Source organism: Streptopelia decaocto (genome assembly GCF_964273445.1).
Source record: "Streptopelia decaocto genome assembly, chromosome: 2".
Taxonomy (NCBI): Eukaryota; Metazoa; Chordata; class Aves; order Columbiformes; family Columbidae; genus Streptopelia; species Streptopelia decaocto.
In genome coordinates, this window is record NC_138655.1 from 95,742,588 (window position 1) to 95,756,058 (window position 13,471).

A 13,471-nucleotide genomic window follows, 5' to 3' on the forward strand; every position below is an offset into this window, starting at 1 on the left:
CTTCTTTCAGAGGAAGCCTGCACTAGCACTAGATTGGAAGATGCTGGAGACATTATATGACATCACATCTAAATATTTAAAATAATAAATTACAGTATGAATACAATTTCAGTTCAGCAGTGCTTTTCTTTCTTTCCTCACAGTTCTAATTGGTTTCGAATCAACAAGTTTTCTTTGATGTGAAGGGAAAATATAGCAGGAATCAGAAATACTTTGTCGTTAACAAACCAAAATACTGTGTTTGACTCTTTTCATTCTTATGAATACTTCTGGGTTTTTTTAGGTCTGTTATGAAATGTTTCTCTTTTTTTGTGTGTCTCTACGGTCAATCTTAATAATGGGGTTTTGCAGTATCCACAGAGATTATCTGACTTTGTGGGCATAAACCCAAATGTAAAGTAGTATGAATAATAGTTCCACATTTTATTTGTTGAATAAAACATTAGATTTTGACATAGTAAAAGTGGACTTACTAAAATTTTAATTTATTTTATGTTGCGATTAAAAATATGTCTCCTAAAAATTGGAACATATTCTTGGTTGTTTTGACATTTGAATGCATTTATTTTATGTCGTAGGTGATTCAGATTCCCACCGGCCTGCTGAGTGTGTTAATTTGCAAAAGCTGTAAAAGGCAGACATTAAAAAAAGTCATAGACTGTGCAGCGTGGCCTTCAGCACTGATTACATGGTTATAACCCGTTAGTCACCTCGTTTGGTTTGTGTCCTGGTTCCTTGTCCTCAGAAGACACACACGTGTGCTACTTTGTCCTGCGTTGTTGCCTAGGAATTAAGGGAGCTTTCATGGTGCTTTTGCCTTCTGTCAGCTCAGGAGATCCCACCAGTGTATGAAGGTGTGCAGGAATGAATTAAAGCGCAGGTTATAGGGAGAAGCTGGGCTGGTACAATGTATAGAGAGAGCACACGTGGTGATACCCTTGGGATGGCAGGAGGGAACTTACGGCCCCTGAGAGCCCCCCTCATTCAGAATATTGGTGTTAGTGGGTTTACTGAGCTGCTGCCTCTCTGTCTCCATCTCCTGGGTGAGTGCCATGGGGCAGTGATCTATCTGCCGATTCATTATCCATTCTCTCCCCTTGGCCCTCTGACAGAAAGAGCTTGTGATATGAAGCTGTTAGTTCAAGTTCAGCTCAGACAACATGATAACATTAAGAACCAGGGAAAACGAAAAGTGTACTGAGGAAACAGTGAATTGTTTGTTCACTAATATTATTTTGGGTTTAGGACAGCTACTTGAGTGCACCCTCAGCAAGTTTGCTGATGACACCAGTCTGAGTGGTGTGGTTGGTACTCTAGAGGGAATGGTCCAGAGGGACCTTGGCAGGCTACAGAGGTGGGAACCTCATGAAGTTCAATAAGGCCAAGTGCAAGGTCCTGCACCTGGGTCAGAGCAATCCCAAACATGGGTACAGGCTAGACAATGAGACGACTGAGAGCAGCCCTGCAGAAAAGGTCTTGTGGCTACTGATGGATGAAAAACTGAGTATTACCCAGCGATGAGCACGCACAGCCCAGGCCAATCACTTCCTGGGCTGCATCAAAAGAAGTGTGGCCAGCAGGTCAAGGGAGGTGATTCTGCCCCTCTACTCCTGCTCTCGTGAGACCCCACCTGGAGCACTGTGTCCAGCTCTGGGGCCCCCAGCATAAGAAAGTAATGGATCTGCTTGAGCAGGTCCAGAGGGCCACTAAGGTGATCAGAAAACTGGGGCACCTCCTGTATGAGGACAGGTTGAGAGAGTTGGGGTTGTTCAGCCTGGACAAGGCTCTGGGGAGACCTTACAGCAGCCTTCCAGTACCTAAAGGGGGCCTACAGGAAAGATGGGGAGGGACTCTATCAGGAAGTGTACTGACAGAACAGAGGGTAATGGTTTTAGACTTCTAACCCAAACCATTCTATGATTCTATATAGTGGTATCAGTATATAAAGAGCCAATATCCTTTTCTTTTGTACCTCTCTCTAGTATGGTATTTCTGTAGTACTGAAGGTGAAACAAGCACTAGTTTTTCCCAGTGTATGGTTGCTATCAGAAGCTGAGGCGTCTTAGCCAGGGTACAGTGAAAAGAGAAATGCTAGAAGGAAAGAAAACTCCATGCCATGTTAGCCAGAGATATCAAAATACACAGTGAAGCACTGTGGAGCTGGACAATTTCAAGACCAGTTGCTTTTTTTCCATGCTTTTTAATTAAACTTTGAGTAAATAGTTAAATGTATTTAATGAGTGCTATAAAAAACACTTTTAGAAGTTCCCAAATCCTATTGCTTTTCCATTTATGTTTATTTTAAAAGCAAAAACTTGTTGGTTTTAATGCATAGAGCTTTGAGTTCTAGTGCATTTTTTTCTTTTTATTATGTCATTGTTGGTAAATATGTACTTTAAAGGCATTAACGTAAAGGTTGGAGTGTATTTTTTGTAGGAAGGACAGACAAGACTGTGATTAATAACTGAATAAAACCAGGTTTTGTAAATATTAGACATTTCTGTGCCAAGTATTGCTTATCATGTCATATATTGCCGTGAGGGCTCTAAATGCAAGGAATTAAAACTGGACTTGTCTGAAGTCCGTGAACAGCTGCAGGTAGCCCCTGGCCATGTGCCCTGAACAGCACTGCCAGACCAGGAGAGCAGCCCGTGCTTAGAGGTGGGCACTCTGTCTGCTTCTGGAGGTCCAAGATTCTGGCTGCCATTTTTTCTCATGGTTTACTATTATTATCTGCTCTGAAGTGCTGAATTTTTCATGTCACACCACTCTAATTCCATATCATCTCAGCAGTTTCCTGGATGTGGTCTCTGAAGGACTAGTGGCCACTATCTTTGAGGCCTCCACAGCCAGAAGTGAATATTGTGTACCAGGGCTACAAACTGTTTTTGCCAGGCAGGATGACAGCAGTAGCAGAGCTCCCTGCTTTCATCTGGGTTGCATGGAATTTGAAGTAGCTTCAGTTTCAACTGGGAGTTCAATTCACACCTGCTCTTATAAAAAGACTTTATGTGAAACAGTAATGAAATTTTTAATATCTGACTTTTATTTCACCTGAAATGGGTTGAAAGACTCTTGGGCAGGTATTTCAATCTCTTCCTCTTTTGGCATGTAAGGTGCCCAGACACTTGAAGAGATCAGTGTAAATCTTAAGAGATCCATAACCCTTTTTGATTGCAGAAGGAAAATGTGTTACTTTCTGAAATCTCTCTTGAGAAGTGGAAAAGAAATAAAAAGTTATCAATCAAAGATTGGTGAATGAAATAGAAAGTATGAAGTTGCATCTTGCAGACCTGGCCTAGTGGAAGGTGTCCCTGCCTATGGCAGGGGGTTGGAACTACATGATCTTTAAGGTCCCTTCCAAGCCAAACCATTCTATGATTCTATGAAATAATTTCTGCTCAATGTAGTTTTAAAAGATAAAGGCAGGAGTACCTGTAACCTTTGTAACTACAGAATTACATTTCTCTTTAAAACATTTGCAGAATATTCATGTTATGGTTTTCAGATGAAGAAAATGCACTTGCTTTCTTGAGTTGCCCTCTGCAGAGTCACTTCTCAATATCAATAGGGATTTGTAGTGCATGTATTTTTCCTTACCTTGACTTTTTTTTTTTTTTTTTTTAAGGATGAAAGAATATTGGACAAATTTGGTATATAATATTGTGTCTTTATCAGGGGATAGACTAGATGATAGTTTAGGGCTATGCCAGAGTGAAAATGAAAACTCATGTTTGTGACAGTTGACTTGGATAGCAGCAAATCGTGGGAAGTATTTGAAAATTTTCCTGTCAAATAATGACATGTTCAGTTCATTCCTGACCTTGGAAATTATTGCTTGTTTTAACAAAATATTCTTCTATCATCTATAGTCTCTGTGAAATCGGACCAGTAGGGTTCTTTAAAATTAATCTATATTATCATTAATATAATAAAACAACCCAGTCTCCTATGTCAGAGCATCATAATTAATTTGTTTTAGTGTTAGTCTGCTTTCTTTCACGCTGCTTTTTCACTTTCTGATAGAGGTTACAAGCAGAGGGAAATCATAACAGGACACTGAGAATGTAACTCTAATTTACATGGAAAAATATAATAATAGTAAAGTAGCAGTGAATTCCCTTTGGGAAAACAAGTTTTTCTTCCTTGGTACTGTTGTTCTTCATAAAGTCATATGCACTTTGACCTTGTGGTTAATGACCTCAATAGAATCATTTTGTAGATTTAAAATCACAAAAGGATTTAATGTGTTTTCCTTTTGATTTTTATCCCTTGATAATTGTATTGATATTGATGGGAAACATAGATTTCATTTATATTTAGATAACCAAACTTGTGCTAATGCTAGGAAGTTATAAACAGTTCTAAAGTACAAACGCTCTATAACTGAGGTCAGTGAATTGACATTTTCGTTCCATATTTAACATTATTCACTCTTTTTGTCCTTACAGTAACTTCAATATGAAAATATCCTTTCAAATCCCTGGAGTAAAAATCCTGTAAATAAACATATGGGACTTAAGACAGTGCCACATATTCTATATTCTTCCCAATGGAAGAGTGAGTAAGTAGTTACTAAATGGCTTTTCATATGTCTAACCTGCTTAATAGAGCTCAAACAAAGGCTGATGTTATACTTCCTGATCCCGTTATTTTAGCAGTGTTTCTGATTGTGCATGATAAATCATTAGACTACAGCAAATCTGAAGGGACTCTGGAATGACAGTCTTGCATATCTTGGGGGTCACTATCAGTCTTGTCGGGGGGGATGTCTTTGATATCAAACTTTGTTCTCAAAACTTTTGCACAGGCTTGCTGAAAATCAGGAAGCTATAGAAATCTAATATTATTTGTACAAGTATTTAATATATTTGCTTTTATTTCACTGCAGGGTTACATGTCTTGTTCTTTTTCAATTGCAACTGTGCAGTGGATATAAAGAGCTACTATGAATTATGAAAGGAGCAGGCTCTTTTTCTATATATAAATAAATGTATGAATAAATGAATATTATCTACAGTTGGCTGAAATGTTGTTTAAATCCACAAGTCCTTTAAAATTATACAGAAAGTAATATAGACATATTCTCCCGATAAATAGTTTTACCTATGGAATTGAAATTATTTTTTTAATGCAGATGTATCATCCAGTGCCTAAAATTTGCTTTCTTTCTGCTAGCTAGAGGTGTTTGGTAGAGCTAGTAGGTAGAGATTTGCAAGGAAGTTCCATAGTCATTTGAGATAATTTATCATGTCTGCAGTAGGTGAACACTAGAGGGCTCTTTAGACTAATGCAAAATAATACAATGTCATGTTTGTAATTGAGGACGAGTCTGAGGCATTTTGTTGAGTTAAATAATCAAAACCACTATTTTCATTAGAATAGTGGTTTTTCTTTTCAAGGAAAAAATAATTCAGTGTTTTTGAAAGAAGTATAGCCTGTTGTTATGTAGCAAGTATTTGAAATTTTGAGAAGTGGGGCCTTTATATGTAGTCATCTAACTGGTTTAAATTGTTATCCATTTTTCTGATTAGCAGTCAAGAGTTTTTTCATGTTCCCATTAGAAGTGATTAATTTTAAGACAACTACATGGCTTATATTTCTTTCTGCTTGCCTGCCCACCTTTAAATTTCTTTCCTTACACAGTAATTTATAATATCCCTTGTATTATGAAGCCCAAATCTGCATTGCATTGTACTATACGTGATCACTGTAAACAGAGGTGAATGTGAAATGTAGCTGTGCTTGGTTGGAAGTGTGTTTCAATCGCTTTATGCATGCTTTTTGAAAAAGGGTCAACCCATTATACATTTCATTGATGTCAAGAATGGTTCTTAGCTGGTGTGAGTTTCTAGTGCAGCCTGGAAAGGCTTTGTCATGTTATACTCACTGAAATTTGGACACACTGTGTTTATTCCGGTGTTAACTGATAACATTTACGGGGGTGTGGAGGAGGAGAGCTCCAAAACCTGCTCTGTGTTGATGGGAAAAAACATAAAGTGGACCACTCTGTAAGTTGTAGGGGAACAGAGATCTCATTGTCTTGGTTTGCACAGTCTTTGTAATCAAATAAATTTTGTTCATACATCCTCTTGATTTTTCCTTGTAAGGTGGTTCTTGTGCATAATTTGTTCTAGTATTTTTCAATGATACGGTGGTAGTGTAGAAGATAATTGATATTAGAGAAAGGGAGAGACATTACAAATTGAATTAGTTATTATGGTACCCAATTTACATCACTCTAGGCTGCATAATTTTATAATGTCAGAGGGAAGCCTGAAATTATACACCAAAATTAATACGACTGTGCTTTGAAATTTAAAGCTTTTATGTACACACGCATTTCAAGGAGAGTTTGTGGAGGACAATGCGTAGGTTGCTTGTTTAGAAAAATGAAGGACATTTTTTCCCTATGGCAAGTCAATCATTGAAGAAGCAAATGAGACCCGAAAGACAGGTTGATAGGTAGTTGGTTCCTGGGACCAATGTCCTAGAAACCAGTGGAGATTTTTCTTGTCTTAAATAACATTGGCAGCAGCAGAGTAATTTTACTTGAGAGACTTTCTTTGGCTGTCAAACACTCCCCATTTTCTTGGGTTTTCGTGGCACCGTGTACTGTTTCCAGTCACAGGTATATGCAACTTATTTTTAGCCCTTGGTGTGGTTGTTCTGTTCAAAACATTCAGCCTCCAAGTGGAATTTCTGGAAGAAGAATCATAGAATAGGTGGAATGGGTTGGGTTGGAAGGGACCTTTTAAGGTCATCTAGTCCAGCCCCCCTGCAATGAGCAGGGACATTTTCAACCAGATCAGGTTGCTCAGAGCCCTGTCCAGCCTGGCCTGGAATGTTTCCAGGGTTGGGGCATCTATCACCTCTCTGGGCACCCTGTTCCAGTATTTCACCACCCTTATTGTAAAACATTTCTTCCTCATGTCTGTCCAGCATCTCCCCTCCTTTAGTTTAAAACCATTACCCCTGTCCTGTCGCAGCAGGCCCTGCTAAAATGTCTGTCCCCATCTTTCTGATAGGCCCCTTGGAAATACTGAAAGGCCGCAAGGTCTCCCTGGAACCTTATCTTTTCTCCAGGCTGACAAGCCCCAGTGTCTCAGCCAGTCTTCAGAGAAGAGGTGTTCCAGCCTTTTGATCATTTTGGTGGCCTCCTCTGGAGCCTCTCCAACAGGTCCAGGTCTTTCTTGTACTGAGGGCACCATTCAGCTTGCTGTCATCTGCAAACTTGCTTTGTTTTGCCTTCCAAAACTTGCTCCGCTGTGCTCCTTGACAGTGATGCATGACAAGCGCTCCTGTGCCTGCCCTGTGCTTGTGTTGCATGCAAGAAGAGCTGCGAAGTGGCAGCTCCGGAGTGTGCAGCAAGCCTGGAGCCCTTCCAAGCCCTGGCTGTTTTGCACAGGCAAGAAGCCCTAAGGAAATGGAGGCCAGGGAAGAGCAGAGCTCGCTCTCACTATGAGCTTTCACAGAGCAAGAGAGCCAGAGAGCACCAGGATACCAGTGGTACCTTGGAGTTGCAAGAGCAGCAGGCAGGAACTGAGCAGAAAGGGCCCAGAGGAGCCCTGACAAGAAGGGGCTGTGCTCAATGCTACAGAGGACACGAAGCAAGCCCCTGGGGAGCCTAGAAAGCTTCCTCCCCCAAGATGTGGAGCACAAAGCCCACCTTCGTGGAGTAGGAGCAGCAGGCCCCTGGCCACAATGGCCCTAAGGAGCCACGGCAAGGGGCCCTGCTCTGTGCTGCAGAGGAAGGCAAAAACCTCCTGGGAACACTTCTAGGTCACCATGGGGGAAAAAAGCCTTCCCCCCCCCCAGCTGCAGGGCACGAGAGGCCATCTTCGTGGTGCATGAGCAGCAGGCAGCAACCGAGCCCAAAGGGAGCAGAGGAGCCCTGACAAGGGGTCATGCTCAGTGCTGCAGAGGAAGGCAAAAAACCCCCTGGGGACCAGTGCCAATTTCCCCAGGGGAAAATTCCTTCCTGACCCCAGTGCTGGCGATGGACTATTCCCTAAGCACGTGAGCCAGACCTGCCTCCTCGTCCCATGCATAGGCTGGTCACACCTCCCAGGAGATGCCCAAGCCCTATTCTCCCTCAACCTGAAGCCACCTCAGGCGCTTCTGAGAGGGGCCAAATGCCCGCAGCCTGATCAGCCTGGGGTGCAAGAATCCTCCCCACACCTGCCAGGACACCAGTGGCTGCTCCAACTGGGACCCTGGGTGGCCAGGCTCTGGGTACAGTTGCTGGGCCTCCCTGTAAACTCATCTGTGCATTCTGACTGTGTAAAGAAGGGCATTTGTACCCCAGCCATTCCTTCGGCTGTGGGCCTGCCAGAGGTGAAAGAAGAGGCTTTGGTGCCCTCTGTATAAGCTTTGCAGAGACGTAGAGAGCATGTAGGATTTCCTCCCTATTCCTCACCAGTGCACCAAGGGACATCTGGTACTAGCCTGCTTATGGGGAGGTTGTCCTGTCGGAAAGAAGTCCTGAATTGCTTTGTGTTCTTGACCATCTTTTTCCTTGCACTTCAGGAGCTCTTTTCCTTCTTTGGCCTTCATCCTGGATATCTTCCTTGAAAGCAATGGCAGCCCTCTCAGCCTTTGGCTTGCTCCTGCTAGTCATCCTCTTCTATATGCCCTCCATGGCCCTAATCAACTGCTTAGGCTCTGTGTGCCTTCATCCCAGACAGGACTGCTCTGTCTTGAACCTGAGGAATGAGAGAGGTCCCTGGCAGTACAGCTGAGTTCTCAGCAGGGCTTTGCACAGTGCTTGTCTTTCCAACGGAGCTATCCTGCATGACACACAGGAAGGCAACTGCCTGTGTCAGATCTATGGCTTGTAGTCACCCTGGGATCTGCTCATGCCTTCAGGAACATTGAGCTACTCTGATGTTTCCAAACTGCAGAGAAACTCAAAACGCTCAGCCTGGCGTTGTGTTACCTGCAGTTCTTCACACATGGTTGATTGATGCCGGGCTATCTCTTAATTCAGAGATTTGGCTGGTGTGGAGTATGGGGGCCATGGAAACGTGCCATGGGATACAGCTTTTTCTGTTTCATGGATGCCATGACCTCCAGAAGATGCTGTGGACAATGAGTGCATCTTTTGGAGAAGGCAGGAAGCCTACTTCTCTTGAACAATGTTTTTCTGCAGTCTAAATTCAAGAGAGCTGACCATGAACTTCATGGTTTCCTCCATTGGATGGCATCAAAGCAGGAATGGTGGAGCCTGAGAGGTGTGTTAATGAGGCTTTCACACATCGGTAGCCTGCTGGAGCCCAGCTCCACACAGTCACAAACCATAGATCCAGCTCTCCACTGGCCGGCTGAGCTATGGACGGACTGTGTGAATGGGCTTTGCACATGAGGCTGGTGGTGTCCCTCTGGTGCCTTTCAGAATGGTTGCCTGCCTCCTTGGGAAGCAAAGAACCACAGCTGGCAATACCTGAGCTTCTCTTTTGGACGTTTTCCTGGAGAGAGTGCCATATCAGCCCAGAGGCTGAAAAAGCTGCAGGAGATGACACACTGGTGGCTCAGTGTGGTGCAGTTGGTGGCAAAATTTCTTTCTCAAGTAAAGAAATGCAATGGTGTAGTGTGTGCAAGAGTAGAGATCTATTTGAGCTGTTTCAAGATTGGAGAGAGATATTTCCATTTGGCTTTTCTTTCAGATTCCTGAGACTTGGTAGTCTCAAAATATCTATTATCCAAAAGGAGACTATGAATTTACAAGGAAGAATTAAACTGATCAGGGAAAATTCTGACTGATGGTGAGTGAAGTTTTAACAGAACAGACCAGCCTGCAAAGAGAGCAGGGAAAGAGCATTTTTGGTCCACTTTATACTACTTTCTCCTCGAAGTCACATCAAGCTCACATTATTGTTCTTACACTCTAGAAGCTCCCGGGCAAAATGGAAGAAAAGGAATGTATGGAGAAAGCTATCTAGGGGCAGTGGGAGGGGAATTAGAGTGCTGTGCCTGCCAGGGAGGGAGATGGGGAAAGAGGATAAAGTGTTGAGAAGCAGTAGGCAGAGGGGTCTGCTGTACTAAGGTCAGACTGGGAGGAGGAGGCTGGGAGATTAAGTGGGGGAAGAGAAGAAAACCTGCTATGGGCCTGAATTGTTGTTACATGGCTCCTAAACCTTCTACCCTACTCAGAACATTGTAACTCCTTGCTGGTACCCACTCCCTTGGGATATTTGGGAGTCTCTCCAGACCTCTTTCAGGTCCTCACCCTTACTCCCTTACAGTCCAAATAATTTCACCACCTACCATAATGTCCATCCTAGCACCTCTGCCCTGCCTATACCCCTGCTCTGCTGCTCTTCCCAAACTGGATATTACTGGCCTAGGGATGAGGACAAAATAACTTAATTTCTTCTTATCCTGAGGGCAGTAACGTTTAGTTTTCCCTATCTAGCGGGGGAGCCTTGAAGTGATTCCATGGAGGAAAGCATGGATCTCTTTCCCTGAACACTGCTGATGTTTTACCTGACAATTACCAGAATCAAAGTAATATAAGTTTCTTTGAGAATGCATGCACAGTCTGCATTGAGTGTGTATGTGTAGTTCGGATTGCTCCACACAAAACAAATTAGAGCTGTGGACAGTAGACTTCTTTAAAATGTCTTCTGGTCACTATGTGGCCGTAGACACTCTTCAGCCTAAGACATGTCCGGCTGCTATATTTCTCCTTTTCATCACTGATGAAGCACGATACGTGTGGTGACTTAATTCAGAAAATGACAGGCTTGGATCTGTCTCAGCTGCTACTTCTAGCTATCATAGAACCAAAATAGCATAAGGCTGCAGCACAGTTCATAAAGCTTCCAAAACACACTTGGCTAGTGAAAATGCCAGCCAGGTATCAAATACTTTGGCAAGGGGAAGGTTCCTTTGATATAATCAGCAGTTTATCCTGGGAATGTAGACTAGGATTTAAGGAGAGCCTGTGCTGGCACTAAGCTGAATGCTCAGCGAGAACATAATATATTTACAAATTATTTCAGTCTTCTGTGTCATGGTTAGTTCTATTTGACTAGACTTTGTTTGAATACAAAATATTGTGATTTTTGGAAAGCTTGAGCTTGTTTGGTAAGTCTACTCATTTCTTGCTAGTGTGAATTGATATATATACTTCATACTTGAAATAGTGTATTTCAATATTTTTAGCTTTTGCAATTCCAAGTCTCAGAGAAAGATTCAGATAATTGTTGAGAATTGCAACACTTCAGGAGGCAGCTAAATCATGCCAAATAAAGTCAGGAAAGGTTAACATATTTCACATTATTAGAAGATAAAGGCTTATGTTTAAAAGAGTCAAGTAATTCTAAAATGCTAACTTGTCTGAGGATAAATTATAAACTGTTGCCATTAGTTATCATTAAGATTGATACAGGAGTTTTTGAAGGAGAGTATTTTGATTCTGAATTACACAAATTCTGAAACAAAAAGTGGTTGTAGACAAGGAACATTCAAAAACATTTCTGTTAAAACATTTTGAAAAAATAATTAAATGTGTCATTTTGTAAATAAAAAAAAGAATTATGCCCAACTTAATAATCAGCAACGAACTAAAAATTAAAAGCACATTCAGAGCTTTGTCAAAGAAATTCAATTGGGGATCTTAACGAATGTGGGGAGTCCTCTTTAATTTCTATTATTTGCTTTAATGCCTTTTTTTCATTTAGAACAAGTTATTTTAATATTGTTTTTCAAAGGCATGACTTTTTCTAGGGGAAGAGCTAGTGTGTTCCCAGATTGCAGACAGGGGATCAAAGAAAAGGAAGGGAAGAAAACCCTCTGTTAGGCCCTAACTTCTGCCAGTAGAAACTGGTGGTAATGGTCCAAAATCAGTTCCCGTTAACTTGTATACCAATAGGGGTGGAAATGCTGATGAGGTCTGTGGCTTTGTGGTTTTGATTAAGTTTGTGAAATCCACAGATACCTACTAAGCCATATGAACAGCAGTAATTAGTGCTAATCCCTTTTAATAGAAATGCAGTTTATTGATAATCTAGGAAGGTGGGTGTTGGCTGCTATAATCACAACTAAATACTCTTCTATGATAGATATATAGATATGTTTCTCTTTGTTCATTATCTGAAGTAGATGGCTCCCAGTTTTCAGCTGAAAGTGGGAAATTTTATGTGGGTAGTGGTAGAAGAATAACCTTTAGTCCAATGCAAAGCATACAGGCATGGTCTCTAAACCCAGTATGTCCATGACTGTGTCCCCATTTTTGTGCTCCTGCCTTTTATTTAATCTTCAAGGGACAGCCTGTCCAAAGATTCCCAAAGACAGGCTGGATCCTGTAGACTTGCCCCCAAGTAACAGCATTGGTTTTGCTGCAAGTCCATACAGAGCAAATTTTGCTTTAGGCTCCATCACACAGTTTAAAAATACAAATGCAAGAAGTATTTGACTGGTATTGAGATCTCTCTCAAAACACAGCATCCAAAACCGCATGAAATCTCTCACTGATATCACCCTGATCTCTCACAGCAAGAGGAAACTAGAGGGCTGAGAACCTCAGTCTGAGGCAGCAGCACTAGTGGTTTTAAGTGGCTCTTAAAGGCTTCCATAAAATGCATAAAACTCAGCAACACACTTACTGGCTGTTTTCTCTGTCTCGAGTTGATTGTATAAATAAGCTTCCAAAACTGCAAGTTGCACAATGAAAAATAATTATACCAGGACATTTTGGAAAGATTAATTTTCTGAGAACTCTGCCATGCTAATGTGTTTCTTGAAGAGGAACGCCAAGCAGCATCTCAATAGCTTTTGCAAGAGACTAGATTTTTAACTTCCGAAGAAAACATGGTGTGTGCAACCACTCTGTCTATTCCTTTATCCATCCATCTTCCCTCTGATGTTGTTGTCTCTCACTGCCTAACTTAGAGTGGTTCCTGCCAGACTGGAGGAAGCAGAACTCATGTCTAATTCCTTCTGTTCAGCTGCTGCTGGTCACCCATCAGTGCAGATGTAGCACTAGGCTGGCAGGAAGAGGGAGGAGGAGGGTGGTGACTCTAGGAAGGGGTAAAACATGGAGAGGAGGTGGTGGAGGACACTTGGAAGGAGAGAACTTTGTGTGTGATGGAGAAGTTCAGGTATTGTGTTAGTAATTACTGCCATGAGGGAGCCTGGGGGGTACACTGGAATAGTAGCTGTGTTGCACTGGGGGATTCCAGGACTGTGTTACACCATGGGTGCTAAATGTAGGACTTAAGTCTGTGGGAAACCAGGCTTCACTAGTCCTGCTGCTCCCAGGGTAACTTACAGGATGGTAGGCGTGCTTCTACGTATGGTTGTATTCCTAAGATAGTAATGAAACTTCCATGACTGAGTGCTTTGTTTTTTCCTAAAGATACATTTTCATTTCCACAGAAAACTGAATTATTGAGGGCCTGCTGTGGATAGAAAGCCTGTAATTTATTGGGGAGCTGTGCTGGCAGGCATATCTAATCTGCCTAATCCA

The 13,471-nt window shown here is 42.0% G+C and overlaps 1 protein-coding gene across 3 annotated transcripts in view; it reads left to right on the forward strand.

The window, feature by feature from the left end:
- Positions 1-13,471, forward strand: part of RNF144B (ring finger protein 144B) — a 97,999-nt gene that overhangs the window by 11,957 nt on the left and 72,571 nt on the right. The window contains exon 1 of one of the 3 annotated variants that reach the window (XM_082046894.1): positions 4,551-4,564. The exons of the other annotated variants lie outside the window; for them this stretch is intronic. The gene's annotated coding sequence lies outside the window, so the exon portion shown is untranslated. Of the gene's footprint in view, positions 1-4,550; positions 4,565-13,471 lie in introns of those variants that run through there. 3 annotated transcript variants of the gene reach the window in all.